This window comes from Lepidochelys olivacea (assembly GCF_965140295.1).
Source record: "Lepidochelys olivacea isolate rLepOli2 genome assembly, chromosome: 4".
Lineage (NCBI taxonomy): Eukaryota > Metazoa > Chordata > Testudines > Cheloniidae > Lepidochelys > Lepidochelys olivacea.
This window is the reverse complement of record NC_140414.1, coordinates 71571249-71586438: the sequence shown is the minus strand read 5'-3', so window position 1 is coordinate 71586438 and position 15190 is coordinate 71571249. Positions and strand designations below refer to the sequence as shown.

The window sequence follows — 15190 nt, the reverse complement described above, 5'->3', positions numbered from 1 at the left end:
ATTGCTAGTGTTTTAGGTATTCTATTGCTGTCAATTTCTTTGTTTCTGCCGTTTACAAAGGGACCAACTTTCTTTTACAAGAGCTGAGTATCATAATGGTGTTGGTCCTGCTCTTCAGCCACATTTTTCCTTATGTGTACTAACTAAAAAAATTGCCCCAGTGTGAATTCTGCCTGAGCAACCACTATCCTGATTCTAGTGAAAAGCTCCATCTCAGAACTGGGCCACTAAAACATGATATAGAGAGTAGAGATTACTGCTACAGGCTGTGCAATGCTTCTAGCATACTTGATCTTTCAGTTAGCCAGTTGACCTATGCGATCTAATAAATATTGCATAACAACCATTCCGCCTTTAGAATGGAAGCAGACTTTGGGTTCAAGATGGGAACTATTTGCTATTTTGGGGGTGACTGCACTCTTCCCCCAACCAGACATTGGACAGATTCTCTCTCTCACACACACATCAGTGCAGACGATCAGGGCCGGGGCTGGCTGTCTTTAAGTCCCAGGGTTTTTTTTTTTTGGGGGGGGGGGGTCGGTCCTGCATCAGTGCAGTTAGAGGTGCTTGTTTGTTATTAGGGGTCCAAAATACGAGGGTGGGGGGGTTAAATTCCTGTTTCTCATCCCCTTCAAGAAACCCAACAAGTTCTCAGCACGTGCCCACGCCGGAGGCAACGAGACGTGCTTAGGAAACAGGGGTCCTGCAGCTCTGTGCGGCGGCTGATCCCCGGGTCCTGGGCGTACAAAGACTAGCATCCGACTGAGAACAGACAGAGCCGCCTGCTCAGCGGCGGCAGCTCGTGGGCTGGGAGCTTTGCAGCCGGAGGGCTGCGGCTGGGCCGTGAGCCCCTGGCCGTCCCCGCTACCCGCTACGGCCGGCTGCTCCTGCTGGCTGCCGAGCTGCCCGCGGCTGCCCCCTCTTCGGCTTCCATGCAAATGAGGGAAGAGCCGGGGCTGACGTGCGGGCTGGGGAGGGGGAGGCGGGACACGCCGGGCTGAGTGGCAGCGCCGGGGAGAGAGGAGGCGGCAGAGCCAGGCGGGTTCAGTGACTGAGACAAACTGGAGGCGAGAGGAGCTGGTGCTGTCCACGGCGCTGCTGGTGCTGAACCCGGGACCGCGCGCCCGCTCCCCTCCTCGCCCGCCCCAAAGGCCAAACCGCCCCCACCCCCTTCCACTCCACCCCCGACCCGCCTAGGAGCAACTTGGCAAAGGAGCCGTTCGCCCCTGGAAGAGATTCCCCCGGCTCTGCTGCTCCTGGGCGCCCGGCTAGACGAGTTCCTGGGGATTGCTTCAGAGTTTTACCCAAACTGTTGGCTCCCTTTTCTCTCCATTGCGTGATCCCAGTTTGGACGTGTGGTGAAAAGAAATATTTCTGTATCCACCATTCTTGCCAAAGGACACAACCTTTTCTTCTGGGGGACTTTTGTGACTGTTAGACCAGGTAAGGAGGAAGCTCGGTTTGAATGGAAATGCATGTCTAATTGTTGGAGAGGGGCATTGACCAAAAGAAAAAAAAGTGCAAAGTTGTGAGCTTGTTAGCCCTGAGGTCAGTGCAAAGGAAACACTTGGGAAAGATTTCAGCAGCTTTCAGCATCAAAATGGGCTCTGCAAACAAGAAATGAATGCAGAATGGGAAGTTGGAGGGTTATTTTTGTTGCTAAGTTTCTGTAGTCCTGGCGGTTGGGTTTATCATAAACAAATAAATGAACAGTTTGTACAGGTGGGTATTATATTTTTGACGGATTTTAATTAACCTGCATTGAAAAAGATACTCCACATAACTTCCAGGTTTGGGGGCGAGTAAATCTCTAATCGATTTCGCTGGGGGCGAGGGGTATGTAAGGTCAGGCTGGGAACTAGTGAGCAAAGTAGGAATTAGAGAGGATTTGCAAAAGAAATGCCTGATGTTTGCCCTGGCGGCTGTATGTGTGGCTGAGAAGAGGAGTGATGCCTTAGGGTAATTGACAAGAACAACAAACTTGTGAAATTGAAATCTCGCTGAGGGCTCCTCCTCGCCTCTTCCCCAAGGTGGATAGGGGTGCGTGTTTTGCAAGTTGTGGGTTGTTTGTTCCGGTATTGACTGGTGAATGTCAGGCCTTCCTCTGGGCTAGAAGTAGATGTAAATGTGGAGCTCTGATTTAATAGTACAGTATTATATTGTATTATAGGGCCGCTGCTGTTTGGTAATTGAATGGAACTGGGAAGCGTGGGCAGATGAAACGTCGCTGTTTCAGCAGCGTTTAACCTTCGGCGTGCTGAGCAGAGTACTCTGCTCCATTTAAGGGTTTACTATTGAAGATGCGTTGCTTGCTTCTGTGAATTCTCAGCGTCCTGGGTATGCAAGGAGAGGAGCAGGGACGTGTGTGTGTTGAGAGCTAAACGCTGACTCCAAAATGAATGGACTGGTGCTGCTTGTAGCCAGCGCCAGTGAGGTGACTGAGCGGAATAGGGAGACAAATTAAATCCCCATCCTGCATTTTGTGACGTTATTTATTACTTTGGCCAACACAATGAATTTTCCTTAGACTCCAAATCTAAAACTCATGTGCTGCATCACATATTTGTAATGTACAAGTAGCCTTAATAGGTATAAGCATGAGATAATCTCTATTTATCTGTTTGATTCCAGAAGCAGAAAAGTTATGTGCCACGTTATTACAGCAACATTTTTTCTGTACAATTTATTTAAAGTTGAAGTGTGATGTTAGTGAATATTTATCAGCTACAGAATAAGTTAGGCTACTTGGCAGCAGTGCAGGCATACTGAAATGTAAAGTTAAAAACTGATCAATTCAGGCAAAAGTAAATGTTCTATTACATTTAAGTAGTATTGAACCCTGTTAATGAGTTTTAAGAAATGCCTTTTTTCCCTCACTAATTATAAAGCAGCTCTCCCCTCTACCTACCCCAAAGAAAAGGGGTGGGAGTTTATATACAGCATTCAAAATAGACTGCTAACCTTCATAAGCCTACAGTTAGAAAAGATCTATATCTCTTTGAATGCATGTGAATATTTGTTTATAAATATGTTCAGATTTTTCATAAACTAAAACATGTTCATCCTTGATTTTTGTCCCTGCCTCTTTTTTTTTTTTAGAAGTGTGCAATTTCAGGAAGTTTGCTTTCAAAGACTGATTACATTATTGTTTTGAAAACTATATTCTAAAATAAGTTACATGAACAATTCAGTGAAAATTTTAAAAAATAAAGTACACGACCACATTTTGTAATGTTGATATATACATATAAAGGGCCTGAGCCTTGTTCATTGGAGTAGTCCCTACTCATACATAGGTAGTCATGTTAACACCAGTGTCACTGCTTGCAAGATTAAGGACTCCCATGAGGAAGAGTGAGCAGAATTGAGCTCTCTGCCATCAATTGTGTTACTAGGGTTAATCATATGATAAATTATGTACTTAGAATTTACAACATATAAATTCTTATTGTACCTCTTGTAAATCTTTATATGTGCCTGTGAGGTTTACACTATGCTGCATTCTTTTAGAGCTATGAATCACAGGTTTAAAAATAACAGATTTTTACCTATTGGGCACAGAGACTTTCCAAGTAGTAAAATTATTATCTTGTTATTAATATCTTGGTATTGTTATCTTCAAACAGACATTTTAAACATATAATCTAAGAGTAATTCAGACATTGTAGCCCATGAATATTTCTTTTGTTCAGTTTGTGTGATTAGGCAACAGTCATTTTTCATCCTTGCAATATATATATATACTTATAACAATGGGATTTGTTAGTGTAAAGTTCCAAAAACTCTAAATTACAAAATTATCTCTTGATAGCTGATGAAAACTATACTTATACAGTCAAATCACTGGTATATTGAATTCTCAAACTAACACAGCTTCACACAACATTATTGCCTATTTTAGGTCTTTACAAAAATCATTATTCAGTCAAACCCTCCTATTTACTAAGGGCCGCAGTGTGAGCCTTGCCAACACTGACCAAATACGTGAATGTATTTGCAAATGCATGTACAAGGATTTTATCAATGTCAATAAAAAGCTTTCCAGTAGTTCTTAGCATACTTTTGTTTGTGGACCATTCAGTTATTTTGCTGAGTTATACAATGGCAACTAAAAGTTATTGATTGGGTTTCAAGTGAATGGTGTCTGTGTTACTCTGAAAAAATTTCTCGGTTGTGATCTAATTATACTGAACTGTCATTCTGCACTTTTCTTTGTGGTTGTCTAGCCTTCAATATTTCTTTAAAAGATAAATATTTTACCCATCTAGGTTAAGACTCATAAACAAATACAAAAAATCACAAACTTCCATCTGCAATAAGCAGTATTCTAAATTTCTATACAAAGTAAAAGATGTAAATTTTCCATTAATTTCCCTAGCTTCTACTGACAGCAATGCTACACTTCAAGTCCTGTCATTGTTTCCATGATAACACCCATCCTTAAAAAAATTCTACCTGAAACACAGGAGGACAACTCCATTATGTTCAGTTGCACCCAGTTACAGCAATTCTGAGTTTAGCCTAAAGGGCCTAAATTAAAGGGTTCAAAGCCTAGATGTAAAAATTGGCTTTGAGAAAAAAATTCAGTTTTCAGTTCACAATATTACACTATTATTGCCAGATGTGGCAGTGATCTCAGAAAAGAATATGATGTAGCTCTCAAAGGGTGACTTATGGGTCATGTCTTAAGTTTAATATTTTTATATTTTTAGATTAAATTAGGCAATCTTTTTTATTTACTATAACTTGTTCCATTACATTATGTAATTCTAAAGCAAAATGGATGGCTTAGTGAATTCATTTGCTCTTCTAATTTGCAGCTATTTCAAAGCATTGATGGTGCCTGACAACAAATCAAAAGGTAGGGAATTGTTGTCAGGATATTATAGTTTGATGCAATAGGGTTGTTGTTTTTTCTTCCTCGTAGGCAGAAAAGACAGTTAGCGCTCTTGTGTATTTTGGTAAAAGGGCCATAAGTTGCAACTTTCATTACACACATTATACTGGGTAATAAAAAACACGTTTCAGAGGTGCAGGGCATCCAGAGCAACCTTTGATTTCAGTGAGAGTTGTGGGTGTCCAACAATTCTGAAAACTGTGCTGAGCACAAAGCTAACCCCTTTGGTAATGTCTAACAACTATTAAGGCCAAAGTTACTATCATTGCCCAGTTTTCAGGGAAAACAATCCTTTCCACCACTCCCTGATTTCACTCTCTGCCCACAGGAAGAATAAGCCCAGTCGCAATGGTTCTTCATATCTCTTCACCATAATCTAGGGTGACCATATTTCCCAAAGGGAAAATGGGATACCCTATGCGGCTAGCCTGAGTCACCCCAGCTGCTTGCCCAAACCCCACAACCCACCACCCAGAGCTGAAGTTGCTGCTCACCCAAGCACTGCCTGCCCCCTACACTAAGCTGGGGCTGGCATCATTGCTCGCCTGAGCCCTGCTTTCCCCGCCCCTCCCCCGGCCTGAGGCTGGCATCACCACTTACCCCCCCACACGTTCCTCTACATCCCACTTTTTTGACAAATTCCCACTTTTGCCGGAAAAGTTGGGACGGCCTGGACAGGGCTTAAAAAAGGGATTGTCCCTACCAAAATGGGAGATATGGTCACCCTACCATAATCAGACTTTCCTCTGTGGCTACTTTGTGGTGTTCACTTTCCAAATTCAATACCCAGGTTTTGTGTTAGTGACACCCTCTCTAATGTCTCCTGCTTGAAGGCACTTCTTGCTGACAGATACTGTAGTTATGAGTTTGAAATAAAAATATCAGTAGTAAAAATGCATTGAATGAAGTAACAGACATGTTATCATTAACTCTGTCCCACCTTTGCCTGAACAATAAAGGGTGGGAAATCTGGATAGGGGTAATTCTTCACTCTCTGTGTGGGAGAGAAGCTGAAGAGCTGTTTCTCATTGACAGCATCTTCCATTCCCCATAATCATCCATGTGAACAGGTGAGTAGATTGGTGTTCTTCAAATCAACTAGTCCTATTGGGACCCAGAAATTTGTGATTCCCAGGTGAGTGGGAGTGACAATTTGAGTGAACATTGAATTATACATTTATTATTCTGTGTGATACAGAGATATATTTATTTATTTGGCAGCTAATTTTCACTGAGATATTTCCCTTTACTGTTTTAGAAATAAACCATGAAATAAGCATGACTGCTTGATTTAATTAACTACCGTTCTGACACATTTAAAGTGAAATTAGTGGCATTTTGTTTGGATTGTATCACTAGGTTATCCAAACCACAAGGTGCTAAAAGAGTATGAAGAGTTAAATCTGAGGACTAGTTGGCAGTACTGTCACTGATTACTTGAAGTAGGTTGAAGTTCAGGGTTTATTTGCATTTGAATTAATTGAGATTGGTGTCCAGCTGAGCTTTATAGAACAGGGTTCCGGAAAAAAACTCTAGTATAATAAAGTACTTGATGAATTCTTGTATATGTTAGAGGGAAGATGGTGAAAGATATTTTCAAGATATTTTTCTCTGTCTGACAGTTTTTGGTACTTAAATATGTTTTATCTAAGCAAGCTTTATAGTAACTTTCAAATACTTATACCACTAAGTATGCATTCTTGTGTTAATAAGGGCCAGCATTTTCAAACCTGGGTATCTAAAGTTAAGCTTTTATAAAGGCATGTTTAGGTGCCTAAATAAAAATGGCTTATTTTCAGTGGTGTTGAGCACCTGCGTTGACAATTAAACTATGTATGGTTTATCTTTTAATATTAGTCATATGCACTACAGTCTATCACTATAAGACAGTTTAATAAATGAGAGAAACTTCCAGTTTATTAGTATTGATCATTTGGATTAAAAAAGGCACCACAAAATGCTAGATGCTTTCTATAGTGTAACTCTTTTGAAAATATCTAAAATTTTGAGGTAATCCTAATACATAAATTATCTGGACAAAGCTCTCAGTTGCACTAAAACAAACCTAGTAATGAGGGAATTCAAGAGTAAACAGGAGGGAAAATTGGTGATCTTAATTTATAAGGAAATAAACAGGAAATAATTTGCCTTTCAAATATCTTGAGTACTGTATCATGTTTCAAGGTAGAATATTTTGTATTGTATTATATTATAAATTTGATTTAGCACAATGTCGTATAGCCTGGTACAGTGTGTCACTTATAGGACTTACTGGGTTTAAATTAACAGTTACCACTCAGGAAAAAAAGATTTGGCATCACTGTGGATAGCTCAGTGGAAAACTCTGCTCAGTGTGAAACAGCAGCCAAAAAAGTAAGCAAAATGTTAGGATGTATAAAGAATGAGATAGACAATAACAGATAATATAATTCCATTCCTTCTTACCTTGAATATTATGTTCAGTGATGGTCACATTATCTCAGGAAGGCGCTAGGAGAGCAGAGATATGCAAGGTTCAGAGATGGGCCACAAAAATATTGGATGTGGGTGTAAACTTTCATAATTGATAAGACTGAAATGATTGGAGAACAGATGAAAAAGACAGGACATGATAAAATAATATAAAATAATGAAATATATAGAGACAGTAATTCAGGGTAATCCAATTACTCTTTCTCATAGCACAAGAACAAAGGGACATTCAATAAAATTGAATGGAAACAAATGTAAAACTGATTAAAGGATTATTTTTTTGCACAGCACATAATTGGTCTTTGGAACTTATTGCCACAAGTTATCACTGAAGCCAAGTGATTATCAGGGTAAAAAAAGAAGTAGACACATATAGATAATGAGAATTTCTACAAATACATTACATAAAAATGAAAGACTTTATAAGAGATATAAAAACTCATCTTCAAGTCATAAACTCACCACTAATTTAGGTTAGGAAGAAATTTCTCCTGTGGATTATGTATACCTTGATTTTTCCACTATGGTATTTCTTGTTCCTTCCTCTAACGTATCTTATATTGACCACTATCAGACATAGGATACTGGATAAGATGGATCTTTGGTTTGATCTAGAATGGCAGTTCTTATGTTGTTTAAGAAAACATGCTTACCTACTTGCTTGCTATATTTTATTATTTAATTATATATAATTAAAATAAAAGTATGGTTGCCTTTTCCAAAATAGTTCTCAGAAAGCGTTTGTTCAGAAATTGAAATATCGCCATGAAAATGCACCAATTGTAAATATGACATCATTCGAACAATACCATGTTGTTTTTCTGTTTATTTAAGTAGAGTAATCACATTGTGAAAAAAAAACAAACAAACACAAATATTCTGCAGATGTAGTTTGTCATAAATATAAAGGGAAGGGTAAACCCCTTTGAAATCCCTCCTGGCCAGGGGAAAGCTCCTCTCACCTGTAAAGGGTTAAGAAGCCAAAGGTAACCTCGCTGGCACCTGACCAAAATGACCAATGAGGAGACAAGATACTTTCAAAAGCTGGGAGGAGGGAGAGAAACAAAGGGTCTGTGTGTCTGTCTATAGTCTGTCTTTGCCGGGGATAGACCAGGAATAGAGTCTTAGAATTTTTAGTAAGTAATCTAGCTAGGTATGTGTTAGATTATGATTTCTTTAAATGGCTGAGAAAAGAATTGTGCTGAATAGAATAACTATTTCTGTCTGTGTATCTTTTTTGTAACTTAAGGTTTTGCCTAGAGGGGTTCTCTATGTTTTTGAATCTAATTACCCTGTAAGATATCTACCATCCTGATTTTACAGGGGGGATTTCTTTATTTCTATTTACTTCTATTTTTTTATTAAAAGTCTTCTTGTAAAAAACTGAATGCTTTTTCATTGTTCTCAGATCCAAGGGGTTGGGTCTGTGGTCACCTATGCAAATTGGTGAGGCTTTTTATCCAACATTTCCCAGGAAAGGGGGGGTGCAAGTGTTGGGAGGATTGTTCATTATTCTTAAGATCCAAGGGTCTGGGTCTGTAGTCACCTAGGCAAATTGGTGAGGCTTTTTACCAAACCTTGTCCAGGAAGTGGGGTGCAAGGTTTTGGGAAGTATTTTGGGGGGAAGGACGCGTCCAAACAGCTCTTCCCCAGTAACCAGTATTAGTTTGGTGGTGGTAGCGGCCAGTCCAAGGACAACGGGTGGAATATTTTGTACCTTGGGGAAGTTTTGACCTAAGCTGGTAAAGATAAGCTTAGGAGGTTTTTCATGCAGGTCCCCACATCTATACCCTAGAGTTCAGACTGGGGGAGGAACCTTGACATAGTTCATTTTTTGGAACAGATAGGCCAGATTCTTCTCTCTCTTCTTTTGTGTGTCTGTGCCACCAATGCCATATGTATGGTCTATACAGTTGAACTTTTAAAATAAAAGTTAATACACAAACACAAATACCAGCATCTGCTCTCTTAATGCTGGAGTGCTGAATGCCAGAGAATGTTATTAAGAGTTAAATATGCACATGAACAAGAAAATAAACCCTTTAATGATTACCTCCCCTCCCCCAGATATAGGAGTCTACTCTCTCTTATTGATGTGATAGAGAGGGTTTTATGCAAATAACTCCCATATGTACCAGTATGAAAACAGTTCCTTAATACTCATTTTGAGAGAGACCATATTTTCCTTTCACAAGCAAGGAATCTCTCTTTTAGGTTTGATTTTTTTTTATTGCCTTTTCGACTTCTGTATGCCACAGTTTTGTTCTTCTTTCCATTTTCTCAGCAATGACTATTTTTTTTTCTTTCCCCCCATTCTAAGGTTCTGCTCCAAAGCACATCTAAGTCAATAAAATGTCTCTTATTGTCCTTCCTGGACTTTTAATCAGAACCTAAGTGATTATTCATTTTTTATAAAAGGTGATGAATAGTCAGCCTTGGAGAGTGAAGTCATCAGACCAAGTACCTCATGGGAAAGTGCAGGCTTTCTGAATATTGTCTCCAGTGGTTTTTCCAGTCCTGACTGGGAGGGATCAGACAGTAACTCAGAGAGTAATATAGTCACTATACATTCACTGTCTAAGCTCTATCTTGTCCACAGAGGTCTAGTGGCTAACCGATCTACGAGAATGGTGGTGCAGCTTGTTCCTCACAATGTGTCCTCAATCTGCTCTGCAGACTGATACCGGGGTATAGCTCCTGGAAGTATATAGAGAAACAGCAGTCCTTGTGTGCAATTTTGTCTGGCCCTTATCGGTGCTATGTATGAGTAGGGAAAAGCTCCTTACCCACTTGTCACACTATGTAAAGGCTAATCATGACATCATCCTCAGTGACAAGCCAGGCCTGTTGTGGAAAGTATACTGGCTTTCAGTCACTACTGCCATCAACCAAATTGCGATAAATAATCTGTAAATGACAGACACTATAACATTACTAATCTCCGAAAACATTTTGTTCCTAAGCAGATATAATATCTGATCTTATAACAAACCATACGCCATTTTTCACCACATTATCATGATTTGAAGATAGGTAATATTGTCAGTTGAACACACTGTATATTTAAGAAGAAAGAACCTCAGCTACTGCACTGGAGATCTAAAAGATTAATCCTAAAACAGTTGCCTCCAATGCACCTGATGTGCTTCTCTCATCCATTTATATTCCATTATTTTCCTTAGACCATTCAGAAACAGAGCAACTATCTACTGGTTATACATAAAAGGAAAGATATTCCTATTTTATTTTTTATGGTTTTGCTCTGAGTAGTTTTTGATCAATAGTAAATTTTAGTAAAAGGTATTCTGCTTATTAATGCATGGGCAGTTTAGTTATTTGCTTGGGACACTAGAAACTGAACAATGTTTTTCCTGAGGTTTAATTTTGGTGTTATGCTAAGTAAAAGCCCAGAACTGGTGACAGAATATCAGATGACTTTAGATGGGGTTCTTTGGCTATGTTACATTTTTGTCTATTGTCACCTACTAGACTGATTTTGTTCCTTCATACCTAGAGAATTATTGCAACAAACATACTGGAATAACTTGCATTTTCATGTTCTTGTTGCATTCAACAGGGAGGGTAGGATACCCCTGAGGGTTTTCCTCTGAAGCATAAACAGAATGCTGTAGGCCTCAGAAATTAAAAGAAGATGCCCCTGTAGGCCAAGAATCTAATATTTCAATATATTTATGTTATTTACATATTTTCATTGTGAATGTCTCATTCATGTACTGATCCAGCCTCTCAGTTAGTAAATTTTCTCTCCTATAGTTAAATTTTTCAAATGGTATGTGTGCATTTGTCTTTGTATATACTATCTGTATTTTCATTCACAAAAATGCTAAAACAATAGTAAGGTCTTGTTTATATCCACACAAGTGTGGAAATTTAGTATGAAAACTGATAGCCTCTCTTCCAGTTATCCAAATATTCCTGGTTATTGCAGCTCATATGATACATTGTGGTATGTATGATTAAATGTACCCTATCATCCACAACACATGGATACAAAGACATGAGTTCAAATTTCATATGCAATTTGGAATATCCTGGCTATTGTGAGTCAATCTGTTTTATTCAAGTTCATATGCCACACTCATCACCATAGTACCTAAGCATCTTCCAGAACTGTGCAAAGGAACATGACTAACATCAAGGATGTGTGTATCCTTCTTCATTCATCTCTCTGGGGAGAAGAGAAGGAGCCAAAGTTGCATCCACCAGACTTGTATTTGAGTGATAAAATAGGTATTTGTTCATGAAATGAGTATAAATGTTGAACATAACTTGAAATATTTGAAAGTGCAGCTCTTAATGTGATTTAAATGTGAGTGGGGACTGTGTCTGCAATTATGTTTCTTTTTAAAGCAGAAAAAGAACAATAGATTATACTCATGGAAGCTCAGAGTTTTTTTAAAAAAATGCAATTATTTACATAATAGATTCTTTTTTGAAAATACTGCAGTTTGAATACTTATATAAGGACTTGAAAAAAAAATCAGCCTGATCTTAATGGCTCAAAAGCAAGGTTCACATAAAGCTTCAAATTTATCTGAAAACATAGTGGTTCTGGGTTTCCATTATGATTTTGATCATCAGATTAGTTTAATCAACATTTGGCAGACCTAGACCTCTGCTGTGTGGAGAGACCCTCTAGCAATTCCATTCCTGGTAAAGCACTCTGTTAAACCCTGGGATCACTCTGTTTATCGGAATTTTCTTCAGAAGAGGGAGATAGCAGAGGCAAGATTTCATAATCTCCTAGCCTGGTGGTGCCTTAACTAGTGTGTAGGGGGCACCACTTGGCCAGCCTCACTGGAGCTGGGTCTTTGAGGAGACCACCAGAGAAGGGCCACTGCCCCACAAACTACTGAGTCTTTGTGGGAGCAAGAAACACACCTCCGTTTGACAAGACACAGTGCAGTACAGTCTGTCATGTCACTGAGTATTCAGTACTGAGTATTTAGTTCCTCAGGTTATTTGTCTGCCTTGCATGCAGACTAAGCCTATGTGCTAACAATCCATATGAAATTTTCATTGCTTTTGACAAGTATCTGAGGGATCAGCTCTGTCACAATCTTGTACCTACTCTACCTCAACTGCATGTCTTGGCTGGATATAATATCTGTCCCAGGCATCACTTTCCTCACACTTGGCACTTATCGTGTCCGCCAGCTTCTATGTTGCTATTTTTTTCCATTTTTTCAATGCATTTTTTATCTTCTTGTGAGTCATTTTTTTTTCTCAATTCCTTTCTTTGTTGTATAAGTCAGAGAATATTTGGATACACCCAAACATAAATTTACTACCTCTTCAGTTTATAAAATATGGAAATCATAATCTATGTGGGTATAGAGTACATCAGTTTTAAAATCACAAGTCATAGCATAACTAAACTGAGGAAAAAGTCATTCCAAAGATATTCAAAGATCCACATAAGAAAGTCACACCTCTTCAAGTCAACCCCTAATGCAAAAGTCTGAACAGACAGTCCTGGCAATGTGCAGTGAAAATTAACAAACTTAGGCTCCATCAGATCAATGAGGGAAGTGAGCTCTGCAGTTGGAGATTCTCAGCTCAAAATGATGTCTCTTGACAGAAGCATTCTAATATGGTAAGACCAAACAGACTTTTTTTTTTTTAAATCGTCTTCACAGATTTATCTTCAGAATTCTACATTGTTCTATATAGGCCCCGAAACAGCACTTACTGGTGTTTATCACTCTATATAATATATTTTGAAAGTTATTCAACAATCCATTTGTCTGAACAAGCCACTTAAAAGACAAGGTAAGTGGTATTGCAGTACACTTCTGGGCTAATTTCTGCTCTCAACACACATGAACTGCGCTAAGTCAATGAGATATGAGACATTTAAACTTGTCCTACACTTTGTTTTTAAGTGTCATAAATAATAATGCTAACATGAATGTGAGGGACAGAGGGCCATGTCCCTCAATCCATACAGGGACACATTGCCATTTTTCTATTCAGGAGGAAATAGTTAAGCACTGCAAGAGGTTATCTAGGGAGGTTGTGGAATCCCTGTCATTGGAAGTTTTTAAGAACTGGTTAGACCAGTAGTTCTTACCAGGGTTCTGGGGCCCCTAGGGGGCCCCAAGCAGGTTTCACGGGGGCCTCCAAGCAGGGACAGCATTAGACCTAGGGCAGAAAGCTGAAGCCCCATCACATGGGGCTGAAGCCCAGGTCCCTGAGCCCTGCCACCCAAGGCTGAAGCTGAAGCCTGAGCAATGTAGCTTCATGGGGGCCCCTGTGGCTTGGGGCCCCAGGCAATTGCCCTGCTTGCTACCCCCAATGCCAGACCTGGCTTTTATTTGCAGAAAACCAGTTATTGTGGCACAGGTGTGCCATGGAGTTTTTATAGCATGTTGTGGGGGGCCTCAGAAAGAAAAAGTTTGAGAACCTCTGGGTTAGACAAACAGCTGTCAGGCATTCATAGATTCCTAGATTTCAAGGCCAGAAAGGACTATTGCGATCATCTAGTCTGACCTCCTGTATAACACAGGGCAGAGAACTTCCCCAAAGTCATTTTTAGAATGAATCTTTTAGAAAAAAAAAACATCCAGTTTTGATTTTAAAATGGTCAGTGATGGAGAATCCACCACAACCCTTGGAAAATTATTCCAATGGTTAATTATTCTCACCATTAAAAACTGACGCCTTTTCTCCAGTATGAATTTGTTTAGCTTCAACCTCCAGCCATTGGACAGCATTATACTTTTCTCTGCCAGATTGAAGAGCCCATTATTTAACATTTGTTCCCCATGTCAATACTTATAGACTAACCAAGTTACCCCTTACTCTTCTCTCAGTTAGACTCAAGCAGCTCACTCTATTTAACTTATTGCTATAAGGCATGTTTTCCAATCCTCTAATCATTCTTGTGGCTCTTCTCTGAATCCTCTCCAATTTATGAACATCTTTCTTGAATTGTGGGCACCAAAACTGGATGCAGTATTTCATCAGCAGTCACACCAGTGCCAGTTACAATGGAAAATAACCTCTCTACTCCTACTTGAGTTTCCCCTGTTTATGCATCACATGATCACTTCAGCTCTTTTGGCCACAGCATCACACTGGGAGCTCATGTTCAGCTGATTATCCACTAGGCTCCCCAAATCTTTTCCAGAGTCACTGCTTTCTGGGATAGAGCCCCGTCCTGTAAACATAGCCTACATTCTTTGTTCATATACATTTACCGGTATTAAAACAGTATTTGCTTAAGCCCAATTTACCAAGCAATCCAGATCACTATGTATCCGTGACCTGCCCTCTTCATTTATTTACCACTTCCACTGTATCATCTGCAAATTTTATCAGCAATGATTTTATGTTTTGTTCCAGGTCATTGATAACCACGTTAAATAGGACAGGGACAAGAACCAATGACTTAGGTATACCTAATCCTGTTTCAGCACAGGGAGTGGTAAGGGATGGACTAGGTGGTTTCTTGAGGTTCCTTCTATATTTCCATTTCTGATATACTTCACTGGCAAAAATCTTCTTGACCACTTGATAGATTTTCTCCCAGCAAAGTCAGTGGGTAGCTGTTATTATAACCCTACAATAAGAGAACACAGCTCTAGAACTTAAAAGGAAATAAATATGGCTGAAGAGTTAATATGTTGAGAAATACCAATTTGACACACTTTTCCCTCCTCACAACTTGTTAGAAAATTTACAGATTCCAGTGCAGTCTCCAATTTCTAACCTAAATTAAAATTTTGACATTACTGGTCACATTGCTGATTCCAGGTTTCCAGTGGAAATTTTGAAACAAAACAATGATCCTGTTTT

At 39.3% G+C, this 15190-nt stretch overlaps 1 protein-coding gene across 2 annotated transcripts in view; it reads left to right on the top strand.

The window, feature by feature from the left end:
• Positions 1–921: 921 nt before the first annotated feature.
• Positions 922–15190, top strand: part of FSTL5 (follistatin like 5) — a 588878-nt gene continuing 574609 nt past the window's right edge. The window contains exon 1 of one of the 2 annotated variants that reach the window (XM_084625380.1): positions 922–1443. The gene's annotated coding sequence lies outside the window, so the exon portion shown is untranslated. The remainder of the gene's footprint in view (positions 1444–15190) is intronic. The other variant, XM_084625382.1, reaches the window with a different exon arrangement.